Consider the following 23,372-nt stretch of genomic DNA (forward strand, 5'->3'; position numbering starts at 1 on the left):
AAAAGTGATTCATGCAATGCATGTACTCTGGGAAAGCAGGATAGATCATCTTTAAAATCAATAAACACAGTTGCTACCAACCAATCTTTGCAGCTTATGCACATGGATCTATTCGGACCCACAAGGACCATGAGTCTATAAGGAAGAAGATACTATTTGATAATTGTTGATGATTACTCAAGGTTTACCTGGGTAATGTTTCTATCTCATAAGAATGAATCATTTCATTCATTTGAGAAATTTGCTCGAAAGATCCAGAATGAAAAGGGATACAACATCTCAACAATTAGAACAGACCATGGAGGAGAATCCGAAAATCAAATATTTGCTGATTATTGCGATGAGAACGGAATAGAACACAATTTCTCCACAGCATACACCCCTCAACAAAATGGAGTTGCTAAAAGGAGAAATCGCTCTCTACAAGAAATGGCCAAAACCATGATGATTGAAAGCAGTACGCCCACATACTTTTGGGCTGAAGTAGTTGCTACCGCCCGTTACACATTGAACAGGGTATTACTAAGACCATTGATGGAAAAGACTCCTTACGAAGTTTTCAAAGGCCGAAAACCCAATATATCATATTTCCATGTATTTGGTTGCAAATGCTTCATTCTTAAAAATAAGAATGAAAACATTGGGAAATTTGATGCTCGTGCAAATGAAGGTATTTTTCTGGGATACTCAAATTAACTGAAAACTTTTCTCAAAGAGTTGCTCTTGAAGACTTGAGATATGAATTGATCACTCCAAGGTGGAAAAATTAACTCAATGAAGAAAGAGATCTTGAAAATCACTACAAAGTTTTTTCTTGGTTCAAAAATACTTGAGCACATTTTTCTATTCAAATTCCTTACTACAACAAACCAGGTCTAGGTTTGAGGAAGATGAAGAAGAAAATAATCCTTTTCTAAAAGCAAAAGAAAGGTTTAAAAAGAAACCACCTCTTCATGCTTACATATGCATTTTGCTAGAAATTTCGTTGGACCTTCTCATGAAAAGTTATAAAACTGTTCCACCTGCAAATAATCATTCCAATTATGAATGACCAAATAAGCCGAGAAAGCCAAAAAAATATCAACTAGAAATTTCCTTCCACTAACAAAGGACCCAAAATGATGTGGGTACCAAAGAAGAAACAAATTTATTATCTATTGTAGGGAAAGAAGTCCAGTAGTAAATGGTATTTGGACAATGGATGGTCGGGACGCATGATAGGAAATATTGACAATTTCCTATCCATTGCCTTTAGAGGAAAAGACAAAGGAAAGATAGTTGGCATAAGCAACATCAAACTTAGAGAACTGATTATTGAAGATGTAGCATTATTCATGGGACTAAGGCATAACCTAATAAGCATCAGCCAACTCTGTGACAAAGGATATAAGATCAACTTTAAGGGTGGTGAATGCATGGAAAGAATTCATCACAAACGTTCTCTGCTAAGAGATATGGCAATATCTATCTACTTAACATCAATTGTGATACTACTTGTTGTTTACTATTTGTCAAAGAGAAGCATGAGCTTTTGCACAAAAAGCTAGGTCATATCATGGTGAAGCAAATCTCCTAATTAGCTACAAAAGACTTGGTATGCGGTCTACAAAGAGTAAGGTATGAGAAGAATGAGACATGCAATGCATGCTCATTAGGTAAGCAATTGAGAAGTACATTCAAATCCATAAACATTATTGCTACTAACCCAATATTGCAGCTACTTCATGTGGATCTTTTCGGACCTACAAGAAGCACAAGTCTTGGAGGAAATGGATACGGCTTAGTCATTGTGAATGATTACTCAAGATTCACCTGGGTAATGTTCCTATCTTACAAAGATGACGCGTATAAATGTTTCGTGAAGATTGCACGGAGAATACAGAATGATAAAGGATACAATTACAAGTATTAGGTTTGATCACCATGGTGAATTTGAAAACAAAAGCTTTGCGGATTACTATGAAGAAAATGGGATTGAACACAACTTCTCAACACCATACACTCCTTAGCAAAATGGTGTAGTAGAAAGAAAGAACAAAAGTATGTAGGAAATGGCAAGAATATTGATGAAAGTGGCACCCTGGCTTACTTTTGGGCCGAAGCAGTTGCAACATCTTGCTACATCATCAACAGAGTATTTCTAGGACCATTGTTGGAGAAACACCTTATGGGTCGTTCAAATGAAGAAAATTCAATATATCCTACTTTCACATCTTTAGTTGCAAATGTTACATATTGAAGAATGCAAACGACAATGTTGGTAAGTTCGACTCAAGGTCAAATGAATGTATATTTCTTGGCTATTCTACTACTAGCAAAGCATATCGTGTTTTTAACTAGATTTTGTAGGAAAGAAGAATCTATTGTGTTATGTTCGACGACAATTTTATGGGTATTCGTGGTGGTAATGAAGATGATGAACCAGCACTGTCACGCCCTGAACCCTATGGCACGCGACAACCCTACCGAGGTCGATTCAGTGCGACGTCCCAGGACGCGTCGCCGACCCGAAACCCAAAACAGAGAACAATGCACAAGCGAAAGCAAACAAACACCCGTACAAATTAAACGCATGACCAAGGATAGAATAAACAACAAGATCATAAATATACACTTGCATTAATAGGGAGAACATATACAATATTCATTTACAGCCCACGCTCAAAAATAAAAAGCGGGTCAACAGCCACCAACGACAAAAGGGGGTACGTGGCTCGGCGGTCAAGCACTATATCTAGCCGGGGCTCCTCCCAAAACGTATCGGTACGCCTGCCATCTTCAAGGCCAGGGGTCTGAAAAGTGGGGTTTCAACAACAGTGAGAATAAATCTCAGTGAGTAGGCCCCCTAAACCTAAACTAGGCTAACATGCACCTCCTGACGAGCACTAATCAACGCACCAAGCAAATCATAATTGACTTAGGCCCTCGGGCCCAAATCCAATACTCACCTTGCCCTGCAAGTTAGGCACTTACAATTCAAGAATAAAACACAGGACCCAATCACAGCACATGCACACATCACTTGGTCACAACGCATGTCATGCTTATGCTCGTGCTCATACGCATGCTCACGCCTCATCAATGCATTTTTGCACGCTTGCACTCCAGCACACTGGCAATTATCAATTTCTCCTCCGACCCACGTAAAACGCATCAGGTCCATCACTTCGAGATCGATCTCCGGCCCACGTAAAACGCATCAGGCTCATGACACATAGCCCGCGTAAACGCATCAGGTTGGTCATCTTCCGGTAATCCGGGCATCGTCCCGCATAACACGCCTCAGGACGGGTTCACTACCCCGCGTAAAACGCATCAGGGCTTTATGTGATCACTCATTCACAAACACCAATTGTTATCTGAACCCCGCGTAAAACGCATCAGGGCATTTTAGGTGATCACACACTCATGTCATTCGTGCACACTCATATATGCACATGCCATACCAATGCTCGAGATGCACACCCATGGCCATGAAGTTCACACTTGGGCACTCACGAATTTCACAATAAGCATTCAATTGCACAACGCCACTTATTCAATTCACAACACAATATGCTCAATTCAATGAATCACAAGCCCAATCAATCAATTAATTCAAATCAGCCATGGTACATCATCGGCACACGAAAATCACGCGATTAAGCCATTAAACTTGCACAAGTCTAAGGTCCATCAAGCATATCCTTTCTCGGCCACATAAGTACTCAATCCTGGCATCACGTAACCACTACCAAGCCATAAACAATCAGCCGTTTAAAGGACAAATCAAGCACACACGGCCAATTCACAATTAATCCTCAGTTTCGCCGAACAAGGCCCGATAAATTTCACTATGGACAGCCACTAACCAGTCCCCTCTAGGCCTCCAATCCACTTCCAAATCATCACATTAGGCTTCCCAAATCCACCACATAAACAGCCACTACACGGCCCGATTGCTGCACCCATTATAGTCCGCATTTAGACCACGATTAATTAACATAATAATCCAATCGAGCCTACACTAATCGGTCACCAACCAGATCACCTTAGGCCACTAAATCACTTCCAAATCACCACATTAAGCCACAAGAATCACCATGAAAACAGCCACCATACGGTCCACAAATCACATCCGCCAAATCCACATAATCGCCTAAATTAATTTCCCCAACGAACAGCCGACCATCAGCCCACTCTAGACTATCAAGTCATATTTAAATCATCACATTAGGCTCTCATAATCACCACATTTCCAGCCTAACTCGCAACCCACGCATTTCGCCCATTTAATCCACATAATGGCCCGAATCGAATCCACAATAAACAGCCACCCATCAGCCCATTCTAGGCCATCATATCACATTTAAATCATCACCCTAAACTCCCAAATTCACCACATAATCAGCCACCACTAGGACCAAACTAGGCGCGCTCTATATCCCACAATTAAACCCGAACTTGACCCGAACTCGGGCCGATTCAATCCAATACTTCCAGCCATCACACAGCACATTCCAAGCCGCTAAACCTCATTAAAATGATCCCGCTAAACCACCAAATCAGCCACAATATCAGCCCCTAATGTCCTTCGCATGTTAACCCCTAAATTACCCTAATTAACCCCTAAGACCCATCTAGAAATGTAAATTAGCCTAATTAGGGTTTAGGGTTGTACTCACTTGGATTCCTAGGCTCCAAATAGGGCTAAGCAAGTGGCAATGGCGGCTGGACAGCGGCGGTCCCGCGCCGGAACAGTGGCGGCGAGCTGCGACTCCGGCAAACGGCGCGAACGGCGGTGACGGACTAGGCGATTCCACGGCTTAGAGAGGGGGAAAGGGACACGACCAGAGAGAGCGAGAGAAGTGGGACGGCTGGATGATGCTGGGTGAGGCGGCGGTGGTGGCGAAACAGCCCCGGCGGCGGCACCGGCGCTCCGGCAAAGGCGTACGAGCTGAGGAAGAAGGTGAACTGGTGGCGACGGAGCAGCACGGCGATGGCTGGGACGACGGCGGCAACGTTCAGGTGTTGGGGCAGTGCTGGGGGGGCTGGCTGGACGGCGGCCGGAACTCGCCGGATGCGGCGGCAAGCGGCGACGAGCCGAGCTCGCACGCTCGGGAAGGGAGGAAGGCAGCGTCGGGCGGAACTGTCGGGCGACACAGCGGCGCGACGACGGCGCGAGGAGGACGGCGGTGGCAATGCACGGTGGTACTGGTCGCCGTCGAGCGGAACCGAGGTAGAAGCCAAAAGCAGAAGACGCACGAGCAGTAGCAGCGAGGAAAGAGAAGAGGACAGTCGGGGCGGCGGCTGGCGGTCGGTGCGACGCGCGGTGGCGACGAGCGGCAGCTGGCGACGAGCGGGCCGACGTCGGACGGAGCAAAGACCAGATGCGGCTCGTCGGGGAAGAAGAAAGCCGAAGAAGAAAAAGAGAAGAAGGGAAGAGAGAGAAAAAAGAAGGAGAGGAAGAAGGAAGAAGAGAGAGAGAGTGTCACGGGGTTGGTATGCACGGCGTAGGGGGTGAGGGGACGTTGCATGGCGCATGACGTGCGCGGCAGAGGGAAAAGAAAGGGAGAAAGAAAGAGAGAGAGAGAAGAAGGGGAGAGAGAGAGAGAGAAAAGGGAGGGGCAGATGCAATGAGGAGAGAGAGAGAGAGCGAGCGCGGCGTGGGCGTGTCAGAGGAGAGAGGAGAGAGAGAAAGAGAGAAAATAAAAGTCAATGGTACTCGAGCGCGATCCGACGGACACGGTTCAAACCCAAAAACGATTTGACGGTCCACAATAATCCTAATTAAAAACATAGGAAAAAGGGCTAAAAGAAATAGCTCAAAATACGCTACGAGGGAGGTCTACTAGTCCAAATCCGCACCCGGTCCAAAATTTCACTTTCTCACTATTCCTGGTAATCTCGACGCTGGCCACAATAATATCGACACCGTCCAATTTATTTCGTTCCGAAACTCCCGAAAATCGACTGCCAAGTTCGGGGTCTTAAATAACGGCCAAATTCGATCGAGTGCGATTCTAGCAAAATCTCTATTTTAAAAACAAGAACCCGAGAGTGATCAGTTCCCGGGCGAGATTCTATTATAAGCGCACTGACGAATTACACGTTTTATAAATCCAAAAAATGGGCCGAAATTCGGGATGTCACAAGCACCATTGCCAAATTACGAACACTGCTCAAATCAGCAATCTGTACCATGAGCAAAACACAAAACTAAAATGCTTAGAGACTAGAAGTTCAAAACTGATCATTCGAAAGAACAAATCATCAATGATATTGGCGAAGGCATAAGAACCAGGTCATCTTTTAAAGAACTCAATAATTCATTAGCACTAGTCTCAAAAGTTGAGCCAAAAGAAATTGACAAGACTATCAAGGATGAGAACTGGATTGAAGTAATGCAACAAGAGTTTCACCAATTCGAAGTCAATGAAGTTTGGAAATTGGTTCTCAGACCAGAAGGAAACCTAGTTATGAGTACGAAATGAGGATTCAGAAACAAGATGGACGACGAAGGTAACGTTGAGAGAAACCAAGCTAGACTTGTTGCAAAGGGATACTCTCAAGAATAAGGTATTGACTATGATGAGACTTATGCACCGGTAGTAAAGTTAGAAGCTATTCGTGTATTACTTGCTTATGCTTGCTAGCGTTACTTCAAGTTCTATCAAATGGACGTGAAAAGTGCATTTCTAAATGGATACATTAGAGAAAAATTCTTTGTAGAGCAGCTTGTAGGATTTAAAGATCTAAAGGTAACGTTGAGAGAAACCAAGCCAGACTTGTTGCAAAAGTATACTCTCAAGAATAAGGTATTGACTATAATGAGACTTATGCACCGGTAGTAAGGTTAGAAGCTATTTGTGTATTACTTTCTTATGCTTGCTATCATTACTTCAAGTTATATTAAATGGACATGAAAAGTGCATTTTTAAATGGATACATTAGAGAAAAATTCTTTGTAGAGCAGCCTCTAGGATTTTTAGTCAAACCTTAAGGAATCACATTCAAGGCTATAAAACGTATCATCAAGTACATTGCATCTTATCCCAAGCTAGGCTTATGGTATCCAAAGAACTTGGACTTTATGTTACTTGGATATTTAGATGCTGATTTTGTAGGATGCAAAATAGATGGAAAAAAAAAACCATAGGTACTTGCCAATTGATGGGTTGTATGCTTGTATCATGATTCTTTAAGAAACATAACTCCGTAAAGTTGTTTACAAGAGAAGCTGAATATGTAGCACTTGGTTGCTATTGTGCTCAAATCCTATGGATCCAACACAAACTAAGTGATTACATTGAAGAAAGCTCAAGAACAATTATCATGAGTGACAACACAAGTGCATAACCTTACGAAGAATCCTATTTTGCACTCAAGGGCGAAGCATATCGAGATACATCATCTCTTTATCAGAGAACATGAGACAAACGGTGACATTAACATTGAATTTGCTGATTCGAAGTACCAATTGGCAGACATCTGTACAAAGCCACTGGATAAGGTTGCATTTGAATTCATAAGGAATGAACTTGACATCTGCAATCCCTTGGAATGAACGTTAGCAGATGGCCAACATGTCAAGGAGTAATATATATCATCAGCACTGCAACTGGTAAGTACGATAAGCTACATAGGTACGTAACTTTTCAAAAATAATGCCGTTACACTATACAATTATACTGTTCTGACCATATCTGCGTTATGACTATTCGTGTGATTGTTTGCATTTTAAGGCTGTTTGACTGAATTAAATTAGTAATTCATTTACTTTCTTTTCCCATAAAATGTTACCATTACGTGTAACCCTCTCAACCACTACTCCACGACGCCATCATTTCCTACTTTACAGTAGTATAGGTTGATCAGTTACTGAGTGAATCTACACCAAGTAATCGGCAAAAGAATACTACGAGTGCCATAACTTGTGTACGGCACTCACTTTAGTGCCATAAGTTTTTTTTGGATCACTTTAGTGCTAAAATTTTTGAAAAACGATCACTTAAGTGCCAACTCCGGTGCCGTACACAATTTTTCGCCGAAAATCCGACGTGGCATTTTTTTTATTAATTTCTGAAGCTGAGTGGCTCACCGGAGGCTCGCCGGAGATTGGCACTTAAGTGATCGTTTTTCAAAAATTTTAGCACTTAAATGATCGTTTTTAAAAATTTTAGCACTTAAGTGATCGTTTTTCAAAAATTTTAGCACCGAAGTGATCCAAAAAAAACTTATGACACTTAAGTGATCGTTTTTCCTCCGACTTGGCACCAAAGTGATCCGAAAAAAAGTTATGGCACCAAAGTGATCTCCGTATACAAGTTATGGCACTTATAGTGTCCTTTTGCCCCAAGTAATCGGTCTCCTTGTGTCTTCTTAACTCTCGTGTATTCTGAAACACTTCTTCTTCGAAGAAATCCTTCTACTCATTCTCTCTGAAACTCTCGTGGCTCCTAAAACACCCTCCAAAAGCACTCACAAGGCCACTAGTATAGGTTGATCAGTTACTGAGTGAATCTACACCAAGTAATCGGTCTCCTCGTGTCTTCTTTAACTCTTATTCTGAAACACTTCTTCTTCGAAGAAATCCTTCTACTCATTCTCTCTGAAACTCTCGTGGCTCCTAAAACACCCTCCAAAAGCACTCACAAGGCTACTAACACTCGAAGATCTTCTCGAGTGGCCACTATGCTCTCTCGTGCTCCTCAAGTACCATCAGAAATTGAAATTTCTCAACATCCAGGAGAATCGACTGAGATCAGTACTAGCCAAAGTACTTCGTTCACTCCACAAGATGATGGTGGATCAGGAACAGCCAGCGCATCCCAACAACAAGGAACAACTATGAGAATTCCTATTGCTTCGACTCCTGAATCATAACTACAAGCTCCATAAGAACGTGCCCCCATACGTTCAATCCAATAAGATTTCCTCCCCGCGCCTGCAACCGTTGTACATCCCAAGGTATCGTAACAACTGCCGTTGCTTGCACAACTTTTTCCTCAACCTGAAAGCAGACCCCTAGTCACTTGAAGTAGTTTACAACTTGCGTTATTGCGACTGATTCAGTAACAATGACAAGCCCTTAATCCAACTGCAAACTAAGAAATAGTCACTGAACCCCCGATGGAGACTGAGGAAGGACAAACTAAGAAGAAGAAAGTCGATGACGACGACCATGATTACTCTTAGTTCGAACCCACTGTAGGTTTCACTCTTGATCCTTCGTTCGAGTCCCGTCTATTTCTTTCCAGTAACCATAAAGATTATTTCATTTCAATCATCTCTCGCAAGCCTATAGCAAATTGGTTTGTTGATTTCCCTTATTTGAAAGGGCACAGGATTTTTATCTCCGAGATGTTTGAACATCTATCTCTAAATTTCTTCTGCACCATTCAAGAAGAAGTTTATCCAAATGTGTGGTCAAATTTTACTCCAAACTTCATCTTACCTACTCGAGAGAGTTTCACGTTCACCTTTGAAAAGCATAATTTCACTGTCACTGCTAATTCTCTCGCTAAGCTCAGACATCATTCTGTGAGTAAATTTAAACGTATTCATGTAAACTCTGAAGCTTACTCATTCATAATGGAGAGCACTGAGCCTATCTATCACAACAAGATCTCACCAAGTACGCTACCTCTTAAGGTAAATCTGATTTACAAGATTTTCGTCAAGTTTCTTCGTCCCAAGTCAAGCTCCACCAATGATGTATCTCACTATGAAGCACGACTATTGTGGGCTATTATGAATGGCGTCAACTTCCCTATCACTCATTTGATTATGCTACACATGCATCGAGTCACCGAAAGGAAATCTGGAAAGTTACCCTATGGAACTCCATTACTCTCATTCTGCATTCTCAAGTCATCATTATCTCTAATGATTTCAAAACCAATTTGCTGGCCAATGGTGAGATTGGCAAAGAAACTTTGAAAAAGATGATGATGCGATTAACACCTGAAGGACAGGTAAACATGTTAAATGAAATTGTCCATATCAGAGATGGTGATGATAAGAAAGCCACTGAAGTCTTAAAGAAAAGACTTGAGAAAGGAGTGGAAAAGCGACAGCACCAGCGGCACCGTCATGACCATCAGCTCCTCGCCCTCGACCAAGGAGATCTTCCTCTCAGGGGAAGCCTTTGTCTAGACAAGCCCAGAAGGATGAGACGTCCAACTTTGAGCTCCTCGAGGCTATTAACACTGCGAAGAATAGCGTCAATTCGCTTGGCAAATACCTCGTTCGCTTGGAGCAAACTATTCTCAGCCTTCAATGTTATAATCTTGTTCGCCCATTTACAAAATCCTGAGCACCCACTGCAAGAGCTCCTCGCTCAACCAAAAGGAGATTCCGTCGTTCTTAGGTCACTTAGGATTTGCTATCCTCTATGCTAATTTTGTTTTTTGGTTGGATATTTCGTGTTCCTCTTTGCTGAATTACTGAATGGATTCTACTTTTGTCATATGTATTATTGCTTATTCTTTTTATTATGACAAAAACGGGGAGAGTTAAGTTATGCGATGTGATGATAACTATACTTAACAACAATCTTGAGAGAAACTAGATTGAGTGATAAGCATGAAGTATGCCCTAAGCTGATGGTTACTTTATTTGCACCTATACTGAATGAACTTTCACTTTGCTCGCCTATATATATTTAAAATTATTTGATATATTATCTCTCAATGCTTGTCTGACTTTAGAGAAAATTTCATCACTTTGGTCTAACTATGTCATTGAAGATTCCAAGAGCCTCTCGCTGATTACGCTGAAAATCGTCAAGCCCACTGTTAAGCAGATACTTCTTTAATATTACTACAAACATATCATTATCTATTTATCTCACATCTACAGGATAGTTTTGTTATCATCAAAAAAGGGGAGAGTGTTGGGAAAACATCCCTATAGAAAACATCCCTAATGTTTACCATGATGAGTGCAGATGGTTAAGTTTGAGAATACCATCAATGATCCTCTTATATAAGCAAGGACGAGAAACTAAGTACCAAGTGAGTGGTATCTCATAATAGCTTGAAAGGACCAACCGAGCTAGTGTTCTTGGTACTGATGAAGATAGAAAGATCGTCGATCCTATCGTTGCGTGTCATTTAGTTGGTATTGTCATTGAAGATCATCAACCAGATCACTCACAATCTGCAGTGGTGATTGTGTGCATTGAATTGTGATGGTGATGCATTGGCTCTGATGATGGTGAGATATGCACTGGGAGATGATCGTTCATAGTATAGAAAATAGCCATTACTGGACTAGACTCCGTTGCTTAAAGAAGGATAGAAATCAGAAAAGCAACGGACAATTTTTCTACTGAAGGATAGTGCAGCAGATCCATTTTAGGAAACCTGCAATAGTATGATGAAGCGATTATAGGAGCAGTCCCAATTCTATCTAAAGGTCTCCAATGGCTCTCAAACGGCTAGCTGAGCATCCTTGAAGGTCTCCAACGAATATATTGAAGACTTCAGTATATAAGGAGTAGCATAGCTGAGGAAGTGGGTTAGACACATGGGATACTATTTGTACGATCTACGTTAGAAATCATCTCTGACCTTGTTATGCATTTCTCTCTATATTGGTTTAGTACCGTAATAGATGATAGTCAAGTCTATACATGTAAGTGTAGTGAGTGTGTCTTGATAGTGTGATCTATCAAGTGAAGGGAACATCACTAACCAGTTGCAACTTGCACTACTGATTACTAGTGGAATCCAGCCGTTGTTAAGGTTGTTTAATTGGAGAGTGGATGTAGGCTTAGGTATAAAACCCAACCACGATATATCATTGTGTGATCCTTGTACTACACTATCTTCTTTGCAAGAGTTCTCTGTTCTTCGGAAGAGCTCACCTTATCCATGGAGATAGCTAAACCCTAAAATCCCTAATCTCTTCTCCCCCTTCTCGCCCATGGCATGCTAAACAACAGTACACCATCCTCCCACTTATCGATTCACGAAACCATTCCCCCCAAACCGAATCCTTTCTATCACTTGCCTTACCCAAAAGTAGAACGAGTGAGTTACTACCAATCCATCCTCTTTTAAACAATGTTTACCACAAGTGACATGCTACCTCAGATTTCCAGTGCTTACAAAAAATGTTTTTAAAAGTAATGGTGTCACGCCCCGAACCCCATCGAGCCCGTGACTTCCCTCTACCTCGGTCGAATCAGTGCAATGTCCCAGGAACACGTCGCCGACCCAAAGTTCCCATTACTGCTGATTCGCGGCGGAAACAATTATAAAATCCCAGACAATAAAATTTGAGACTACCAGGAATAACTAGATCGCTGAACCGCCAACATATACATACATTACATTTCCAAAGATTTACAATATTCATCATAATTTACAAGCACACCGAACCAGTAACTACTGACTTCCAAAATACAAAAAGGATCATCATCCTAGATCAGCATTCTCCAAAAATGGGGCACTCTCAAACTATTGCCTCATTCCCAGAACTAGTCCTTACGCCCTTTCGGAGGCGTCCACTCTGATTCACTGTCCTCGGCATCACCACCTGAATCCTCCTCAGCTGTCTGATCACTCGACGGTTCCGAGTCGGCCTCAAAATGCTCATGGCTCAGGCGGGGGCTCTGAAATGGTTTGGTTGATATACCCATGAGACACTTCTCAATAAGTTGCAACCTAAACCCTACCTAGGCTACCACGTTATTCCAGACATATCCAGACACAACCAAACAATAAACACAAACATCGTCATCCACACGATCACACTAACCTGGACTCTTGGCATAAATAGCCTGCATATTAGTCCGCACTCATAACAAACAATTCTCACACGCATCTCAGCCACACGCACTACAAATCACTCACATTCTCATGCCCACGTACACATCAAACACACCACATTTCCAATTCCACATTCCACGCTCGGTCACGCACCAATCACATCATTTTCGTTAATTGCCATCGCGACCCGCGTAAACACGCCTCAGGCCCGATCTCACTTTCCTCGGCCCGCGTAAACATGCCTCAGGCCCAAACGATCGTGCCCCGAGCATCACACGCCTCGGTCCGATCCCACGTTCACACTTTCCTCAGCCTTCGCCAAATGCGACAGGCCTACGTGATCAAGGCCCGAGCCTAGAATGTCTCGGCCTGATCCCACATTCACTTTCTTTCCTCAGCCCGCGCCAAAGGTGACAGGCCTACGTGATCACAGCCCGAGCTTAGAATGTCTCGGTCCGATCCCGATCTCATCCGAGCTAGTCGTGCCTTGGGCCAATCTCAATTTTTCCCGCTTTCTCATACCTCAGCCAGCGCCAAATGCGATTGACCTACATGATCGCGACCCGAGCTTATAATATCTCGGCCCGATCCCACATTCTCGCACTTACACACGTTCACATTAATTTCCTTACACACAATTGCACCCACAACCACATAATCACATCACAAACGCGCATTTGCGCACAAATCCACATTTTTCCACACCCAAACGTCTTCAAATCAATTTCAATCCTTCACAGGACTTTCACAGAATTCCGAGACGGACCTAATGGTACCCGTCTCACACCCAACAGCAACCCACAGTACGTCACACGGCACATCACAGCCAGCAAACAGTATTTTCTGCACTCAAAATCACAATATTACACTTCCGGCTCTTCACGACACTTGCGTGAAATCCCGAGCCTAACTTAACGGTACAAACCGCGTCTCCAACAGCACCTCACGGCATACCAAACACGTAATCACAGCATTGATCGGCCTCTAAAATTTCCGTCAAAGCTCCCCAAATTCAATCCTAGGCCCCGCATATCAACTTCGCCCGCAAAACCACACCGAACCGCGTCTATCTAGGCCCGAAACAACCCGATATACTAGATAAAGTTTAGGATGAACTTACCGAGCTCTAAACTATCGCGGTTAGAGTGAAAGCGGCGGCAAAACCCGAGATCTAACGGCGGCTTGCGGCAGCGGCGATGTATGGCAAGCGGCGGCGACGGCGGTGGCTTGGGCGGTCGGCGGCGGCTCACGGCTTGGGCCGGTGAGGCTCACGGCCAAGAGAGACCGAGAGAGAGAGAGTCACGGAGGAGGGGGTGAGGCGGCGGAACGGCGGCGATGGGCGGCGTGGCGCGGCAGCGGTCCTGGATGGCGGCGCGGCGGCGACACCGTGATCCGGGCGAGAGAGAGAGAGAGAGAGAGAGAGAGAGAGAGAGAGAGAGAGATGATCGGAAGGGAGGGGGCTCACGGAGGAGAGAGGCCGAATGGGAGGGGAGAGAGGAGAGAGAGAGGGATAAGGTTGGACCAATTTTGACCCAATTTGGCTAATTACCAAAATACCCCTCTCTAATCTTTTTGATCCAACGGTCCAGATTTGATCTTATCTTGAAATCGACGGCCCAGATCGAATCTCATCCAAAATATCCAAGGGCAATCTTGTAATTTCTCAAAAAGTTCAAGGGCAAAATTGTCTTTTCCAAATTTGAGGGCAAAATTACCAAAATGCCCTTGCCCTTTATAACTAGCCCTTTAGAAATCCTTAGGGGTAAAATGGTCACTTTCTCATTTTCTTGCCCAAATTGAATTTTTCTGAAGGATTCGGGCACACCCAAAAAATCGCACGTTACACCCGCAACGTCTTCCTAACGTTCTGCCGTGACTTCCTAATTTTCCGATGCCCAATTTGGTCTAAATTTAATAATTAAATTCTATATAATGTAACCCGTGCATATCTTTGACTAACAGGCGGCTTTCCAGGAAATTCGCAGAATCGACCCATGACTGATACTAAATCGAGTCACGTGCAATTTATTCAGACCGTAACGACTTCGGTTGTCAATAAAATCGCGAAGATCGATCACTAGTTCCGATGAGTACGATCGTTTGGAATAGGTTCTGGATCGTTCGTCAAATTCATTTCGGGGTCAAACGGAATCACCCGTGATCCACGTGTATGACAATAACGAATCGGCCCATCACTATCCTAAGATCGGCTTACACTGGTTCAAAATGTCACCTCGACAATTTTATGGTCGAAAGTCAGTTCACGATCGAATTCCTCTAGTCGTACGAATTTAAATCCCCCATTAGCCTTTCCCTAATGGTTAGTATCCCAGGAATGATCAGTTCCGGGCGAGACTGCCTACAAGTACATTAATAAAATCGGCTATTTCATAATTCCCAAATGGGCGAAATTTCGGAATGTCACAAATGGCACTCAGTGATCAACTGAAAGTTATGACACCAAGTGATCGTTGTTTAAAAGTCATGGCATCAAGAAAAAAATTATGATACTCAAGTGAGCATCGTGGAAAAGTTATGTCACTTGTGGTGTTCTAATCCCTATAAACATGTATCGAAAGCCTTTATGTGGTGGTAGATGATGATTTTGTTGTCCTTGCAATATGCACAAGAGTTTTGAAAATGAAGCCTGCAAATTGGCCCAATAATAACTTTAAGCAATGCTCCACATTTAAGGAATGATGTCTGCGTGACATGTTGCAAGTAATGTGCATCTTTCGAAGTAATTACAACAATAGTTCGAACCCTTAAAAAATTAATAAAAAAAGTCCTGTGCGGGTGTACTGTGATTGAAATTGTTGAGTAGAAATTACAAGTTGGCTGAAAGTTATGGCAACAAGTGACCATTTTTTAAAAGTCACGGCATCAAGAAAAAAATTTATGGTACTCAAGTAAGCGTCGTGGAAAAGTTATGTCACTTATGGTGTTCTAATCCCTATAAACATATATCGAAAGCCTTTATGTGGTGGTAGATGGTGATTTTGTTGTCCTTGCAATATGCATAAGAGTTTTGAAAATGAAGGCTTGCAAATTGGGCCAATAGTAACTTTAATTGGGAGCCATGCTCCTCGTTTAACGAATTATGTCACATCCCAATTTTTGGGCCTGGGAAGCCGCAGGTAAATTGTAATATCCTCAATTTCAGTCCCGGGGAAATGGCTATGGTTTAAGTTTGATAGTTTTCCAATTGAAATCAAGTTTTTACTCTTGTTTTGGAAAACCCAGTTTTGGATCCTTTGTACCCCTTCGTTTTGTTATTTTTGGGGAGACTTTTGTGATCCGAATTTCCAGACACTTTCTTCTTGAAAGTTTCTCCAAACATCTTGAAGTTTTACATACTTTAATTTCAGAATTTTTTGAGTTGATATGAGTGGTGCGATGGACTGATTTTCGGACCGTGTGAAACTGCCCAGAATGGATATTTCGGTGATGTTCACACCGTATTTATTTTCTACAAGCTTTTCTGGGCCAATTTTGGAAAAGTTTCCTTCATGAAAGTTGTTGAGAACTTCCTTTTCTATAACGTGTATAAATTTGGGAATTTTCCAAGATGATTTGAATTCTGGACAGAGCTTAATTTGAGAAACAAGAATTCTGTTCCAGGGAACTGTTTTTAGTCTGTCTTTGAGCTACTAAAAATGGTGTTTAAAGAGAGATTCAGATTTTATGTTCTCATGAAAAATGTTTGTTAAGGCCTTGTTTACGACATATTCAAATTTGAGAATTTTCGGAGTCCATTTACTATATTTTCAAGTCCGATTTCGTGAACAGTGCAAAGTTGTACGGTTTTGGCAGAGAATATTGGAATTTCGAATTTATGTCTTCTAGAGAACAAGTTGTGACTTAGAAGACTCTAGAGAGTCAAGAATTGGTGAGCAAGTTAGTCTAAGCTTAGTAAGCAAGTTGGTCAAAAACTTGAGGAGCAAGTTGGTCAAAAACTTGAGGAACAAGTTGGACTTGGAAGAGTCTAGAAATGGTCAAAGCTTGAGGAGCAAGCCTTGACTCCTAAGCTTGGTGAGCAAGTTTGGCTTGCCTATAAATAGGGTTGGCCACCCTCAAGCTCTCTCACACCACTCTCTCCTCATCCTCACGCCACCACCATCTTGGTTCTTGCTTTCTTGCTTTGTATTCATGACCGAGAAAGAGAGAAAAAGAAAGAAAGAAAGAGAGAAAAAGCTTACCGACTAGCCCGTGTCTCTCTCTTGTGGTTTGATCGAGTGAGGAAGCCTTATGCAAGGCCCGAGTGTTCGTGTTTATGCCCGAGAACCACCAAGAATCGCCCGAGAATTGCCGAGACTCATGTGTCCTTCACACGCTTCATTTTCTCTAGTTCTGTTTAATTGATGTGTAAGTGAATTCCCTAATATCGGGAAAGGATGTTGAGATGCGTTGTGACGTGGTTTGCTTGGACCGTTTCTCGGTTGTTTGGTTGGTCGTAGTTGGTTCATTTCTCGATTTGATCATGTTTCATGTTTGATGTTGTTTTGAGATAGAACCGAGCCTTGGTTTGTAAAGTGTGCACGATGTAGCCATGCGTGATGTTCTCTTGTTTGAACTTTGCTATTGATCTGCCATCGATGCGGGTGCGGTAAGGGCCGACTTATGTTAACGGCGATCGATATATCCTCGCTTGATATTAGTGTTTTCACTTGCTGAGTCTCCCCGACTCATCTCCCGTTTTTCCCTCTCAGGTTCATAGGATGGTCGAACGGACAGCGGCGACAGGGGGAGTTTGAGCCATGTTGGAGTTCGGGGAAAGCTCGGAGCTGTGAACCCGAAGTAGTGGGCTTAGGACACCCAAGCCATAACGTTTGTTGTATAAATGGCTAAAATCGGCTAAGTTGGCTTGTAAAATATGTTTGCGTGTCCTATAAATATAAGGTTTGCTCATGATGCTGTTTGTCTTAATCCCGCTGTTGTTTTTAAATGTGATTGTCCCGAGATATGCTTCCGCTTGTATTTAAAGAAAGATAATAATGAATGGGACGTCACGTTTATAACCCCGAGGTCGGGGCGTCACAAATGATGTCTGCGTGACACGGTGAAAGTAATGTGCATATTTCGAAGTAATTACAACAATAGTTCGAACCCTTAAAAAATTAATAAAAAATGTCCCGTGCGGGTGTAATGCGGTTGAAACTGTTAAGTAGAAATTACAAGTTGTCAAAAAGTTATGGCACCTTGTGATTGTTTTTTAAAAGTCGTGGCATCAAGAAAAAAATTATGGTACTCAAGTAAGCGTCGTGGAAAAGTTGTGTTACTTGTGGTGTTCTAATCCCTATAAACATATATCGAAAGCCTTTATGTGGCGGTAGATGGTGATTTTGTTGTCCATGCAATATGCACAAGAATTTTGAAAAGAAAAGCTTACAAATTGGCCCAATAATAACTTTAATTGGGAGCCATGCTCCTTGTTTAAGGAATGATGTATTCGTGACACGGTGCAAGTAATGTGCTTATTTTGAAGTAATTACAACAATAGTTTGGACCCTTAAAAAATTAATAAAAAATGTCCTATGCAGGTGTACTGTGGTTGGAACTGTTGAATAGAAATTACAAGTTGTCAAAAAATTTACCATTTTAGAAATCAACCAACAACCCAATGAATAGTGACAAACGTGACCTACAATCAAAAGGTTATGTAGCTATCAGCTTATTGTCTAGCTTGTAAAAGTTCATTATTGTAGTATTTTTTTTTGCTATACGGGCTATGTAACTTGTTGATTACACAAGTCATCTCTCTTTGCCTTGATATAGGTATAGTTACAAGTTTTAAAATCAAATTCAATTGTGCAAAACAATATTTATATGAGGTGATATGATGGTTTCTAGGAGGTATCGTGTTTGTATAATCTTTCATTGTTGAATTGAAATGTAATAAATATCAATAATTCAACAAATCTAGTTGTGACATTTTACCTTTTGATCTAATATTGAAGGCTCCGGACTTTATTTGGGCCCATCATGTGTTACATGATGAAAAAGTCCCTTCATCATAAAAGTTCACGTACGTAAATCTTCGAGTGGGGCCGGACTTTATTCGGGCTCATCACGTGTAACATAATGAGAATCCATGACTCACAAGGAGCTAGGCCCATGAAGACCGAAAGAGTAAGTAAAGAACATGTAGGTTGAAAAAAGAAAATCAAACTAATTGAGGCCTTCATAGCACCATAATTCCTTCCAATTGGATCCCGATTGTCACTACTTTAATAATTGAGTTCAATCATATTATTAAATTGAATAGCTTTGCGCTAACAATAAAATAGGCAAAATGACACTATAAGTGCCATAACTTGTGTACGGAGATCACTTTGGTGCCATAACTTTTTTTCGGATCACTTTGGTGCCAAGTCGGAGGAAAAACGATCACTTAAGTGTCATCAGTTTTGTTTTGGATCACTTCAGTGCTAAAATTTTTGAAAAACGATCACTTAAGTGCTAAAATTTTTTAAAAACGATCATTTAAGTGCTAAAATTTTTGAAAAATGATCACTTAAGTGCCAATCTCCGGCGAGCCACGTCAGCTTCAGAAATTAATAAAAAAAATGCCACGTCGGATTTCCAGCGAAAAATTGTGTACGGCACCGGAGTTAGCACTTAAGTGATCGTTTTTCAAAAATTTTAGCACTAAAATGATCCAAAAAAAAACTTATGGCACCAAAGTGAGCGCCATACACAAGTTATGGCACTTGTAGTGTTCTTTTGCCCAATAAAATAATTAGACTATTTGAAGGGTGGAATTCTGAAGGAGGAAGTGGTGAAAAAGTCAAGGACTTCATCATCAGGCCGTCCACATGATTAAGACATTGATTGGAAAAAGAAAAGAGAGAAGCACAGCAAAAAGAGATTTTTGGGGAAGCCGGGGCAAAAGAAAGTTTCTCTTGTTTATCCTAAGTCCAAGTTCAAATATCATTTACGTCTTTTTCCCAACAAAGATAAAGCGTGGGTTGATTTTGTTGTTTATCCTAAGTCCAAGTTCTAGGGCTATTGACCGACGACCAGAGTGTCGAATCAATTCCCACAATGCGAAACCAGAAGGCGAATTTAAGGAGCTGCTCGATTTTCTGGGAGTCAAGCTCGCTGTTGCTATCGCTTGACTTCCATTGGGTCAAAATTTCTAGTTCTCAGCATTCACACCGTGACAGGGACACCTCCTCGCCTGCTTTCTCCGATGAGCTCGGGACGACAGAAAGAACGAATGATGTGAAAAGGACAGATTTGACGATTTGTGATGAAGACGATTCGTGAGTCAATGAGTTTGAATTCTCTCCGTCGACTCTGTCATCAGATGGCGGTCAAAAGTTTCATAGCCAGCAACGGTCTTTCTGATCTCTTAAGACTTTTAATCCGCCATTTCTTAGATCAATCGCAACTGTTAGTTTCTTTTGCACGTTCAATTTCTTGAAGGGAAAATAACACAAACAGCCGTGTCGTCTCTGAATTTTTAATTTATTTTTCAGTCTCTAAATTTTAACCCAATATGTAATGTTATCTCTGAACTTTTAATTTGTTCGATATGGTCCATCAATTCTTTGCATACTTGATTAGTTCAAGGACGACATTACATATTGAATCAAAATTAATGGACTATTCGTGTTATTTTCTCTTTTAGAAACACTCTCATTCTCTATTGAGAGACTGAATTAGTTTGATGCTCGAACAATTTCAGATTTTATTTCAATTTGGCCCTCATTAAATTCGGCCTTTTAGTCTCTTATGACTACTAACCCGCTATTTCTTATAGCAGTGATTATAAGGTAATCACATCGCTTAATCAACATTTAATTGAGATTTTGGACTAATCAATTGTCTTAAGCGAGGCAACAGAGCTGTCACAACGTACCAAAGATGTAGTCCATCAACATACGGGCCAAAAGAAGAAAAACAAAAAAGAAAATACCATAAAGGTGCAAACAAGAAAGACCCAAATACCAAGTTGTTTTTGTTCCTCTATTGTTATATTCTTTTTGCAAAATTTTCACCAATTTCTCATTTAATCAAACATCACGTTAGTCCCAAATTACGTAGCCAGCAGAAAACAAACGACGACTGGTATTTTTTAAAGAAGGGGTGACTTTCAAGCAGTTGGATGTTTTCGGATAATCCAAACCCGAAGTAGCAACTTAGTCGGGTGCATTTGTTTAGCGGAAATGATTGATTTGGAAAATATATTTTGAAAAATGATCGATTATACCGTTTAGAAAAATAAATGAATGAAAATTTTTTTATCACCTACGAAAATAGTTAGGCATAGATTGTTATCGATGATGAAAATATTTTCCGTTGATTAATTTTTCTAAATGATATAAGCAATCATTTTTTGGATAATATTTTTCAAATCACTCACTTTTCGCAAAACGAACACACCCTTAGTTTGCTCTGAACAGCGGCTACCCCGGACTTGGGGCCCAATGACTAGTCCATTTGGGGGAAAGGAATGCCCGAGCATAAAGTCCTGCTCACCTCCTTATTATTATGTTCGGCCTACGCGTATGGGCAAGTGTTAGAGTATTCATGCAGTAAACAACTCTTCATCAATAGCTTAAGTATTTTAGGATAGTTAGTTGTGATCTCACAAAATTTTACAAAAAGAACTACCAAGTCAGGGCAAATTTACTAGGGACCCTATTTGATGTATAAGTCTATGATGTTTCGATTCAATCTTGTGATGTCATTCTCTCTATAGTCTGTGTCGCTTGAAATTATATTGGGATACGTGAACGATTTCTCTTTAATGGAACCACGGAATCGAACAATATTTGATCATCCGGAGTTGAACCTAAATGATAAAGCAGAAGTAAATCAAGGAACGTGGGGTGGGTTGGGGTGTAGAGTGGGTGCTTGTGGAGGAGGCTCTTGGGGGCTTTGTGGCCAATTGGGTTGTGGTGGAGGTCGAGAGGGACGATGGCCGCGGTGGTGACTGGAACTCGGGTCTTGAACGAGGAGGAGGAACACACTTAGATTGATTTATAACCATTGTTGAGTCTTTGTCGGGTCTTTTGGGTTCAACCCGCCTTTTGGGTTCGGGGGCAAGCCACGAACGTTCATTTTCATTTCTTTTGGGAAAAAGAAGCCAATTGGGTCGTCTCTGTTGACCACGGAACGTGGAAATTGGACTAATTCGTCTTTGGGTTCATCCCTAAATTTTTAATTTGTTCGATGTGGTCCTTAAATTCTTTGCATACTTGATTAGTGCAAGGACGCCATTGCACATTGGATAAATGTTCAGGGACTATTCGTGTCATTTTCGTTTTTAGAAACACTCTCATGCTCTATTGAGAGACTGAATTAGTTTGATGCTCGAACAATCTAGATTTCATTACAATTTGGCCCTCGTTAAATTTGATTGCGCCGCAAATCGAATGCCTGACCCAATGACATGGGGGCATCAAAGTTTGTCATCACGACTCTGTCGATGGATTTGCCTAGGCTCTCTATAGTCAATTCAATCCGTTGATACGGACGGCTCAAAATCGTCCACACGGTTATGCATTTTAGTATATTATGTGAACCTAGGGAAAGAGCCGGGTGGTTAAAAAATGCATTTTGCCATTCATTTTCTGTTCGATTTGTGATCGATGTAACTTATGGTGCTATGTCCTTGTTAATTAGCTGCACCGCCACGTATCGTAGTGGTGATTATAAGGTAATCGCATGGCTTAATCAACATTTAATTGAGAATTTGGGCTAATCAATTGTCTTAAGCGAGGCAAGAGAGCTGTCACAACGTACCAAATTTCGTCAACATACGGGCCAAAAGAAGAAGAAAAAGAAAAATACCATAAAGGTGCAAACAAGAAAGGCCCAAATACCAAGTTTTTTTAAATTCATCTATTGTTATGTTCTTTTTGCAAAATTTTCACCACTTTCTCATTTAAGCAAAACATCACGTTCGTCCCAAATTACACAGCCAGCAGAAAATAAATGACAACTGGTATTTTTTTTAAGAAGAGGTGATTTTCAAGCAGCTGGATGTTTTCGGACAATCCAAACCCGAAGTAGCAATTCAGTAGGATGCGTTCGTTTAGCGGAAAATGAGTGATTTAGAAAACATTTTCTAAAAAATGATCGCTTATATCGTTTAGAAAAATAAATGAATGGAAAATTTTTTATTGCTCACGAAAATAGTTAGGCATAGATTATTATTGATGATGAAAATATTTTCTGTTGACTAATTTTTCTAAACAATATAAGCAATCATTTTTCAGATAATATTTTTCAAATCACTCATTTTTTGCAAAACGAACACACCCTTAGTTTGCTCCGAACAGCATGCTACCCTGGACTTGGGGCCCATTGACTAGTCCATTTGGGGGAAAGGAATGCCTGAGCAGAAAGTCCTGCTTGCCTCTTTATTATTATGTTCAGCCTACGCGTATGGTTGAGTATTAGAGTATTCATGCGGTAAACAACTCTTCATCAATAGTTTTAGTTTTTTAAAATAGTTAGTTGTGATCTCACAAAATTTTACAAAAAGAACTACCAAGTTGGAGCAAACTTACTAGGAACCCTATTTGATGTATAAGTCTGATGTTTCAATTCAATCTTGTGGTGTCATTCTCTCTATAGTTTGTGTCGCTTGAAATTATCTTG

The sequence above is a fragment of the Syzygium oleosum genome, unplaced genomic scaffold, assembly GCF_021117445.2.
Source record: "Syzygium oleosum isolate NSW1041296 unplaced genomic scaffold, Sole_v2.1 Sole_v2.24, whole genome shotgun sequence".
Taxonomy (NCBI): Eukaryota; Viridiplantae; Streptophyta; class Magnoliopsida; order Myrtales; family Myrtaceae; genus Syzygium; species Syzygium oleosum.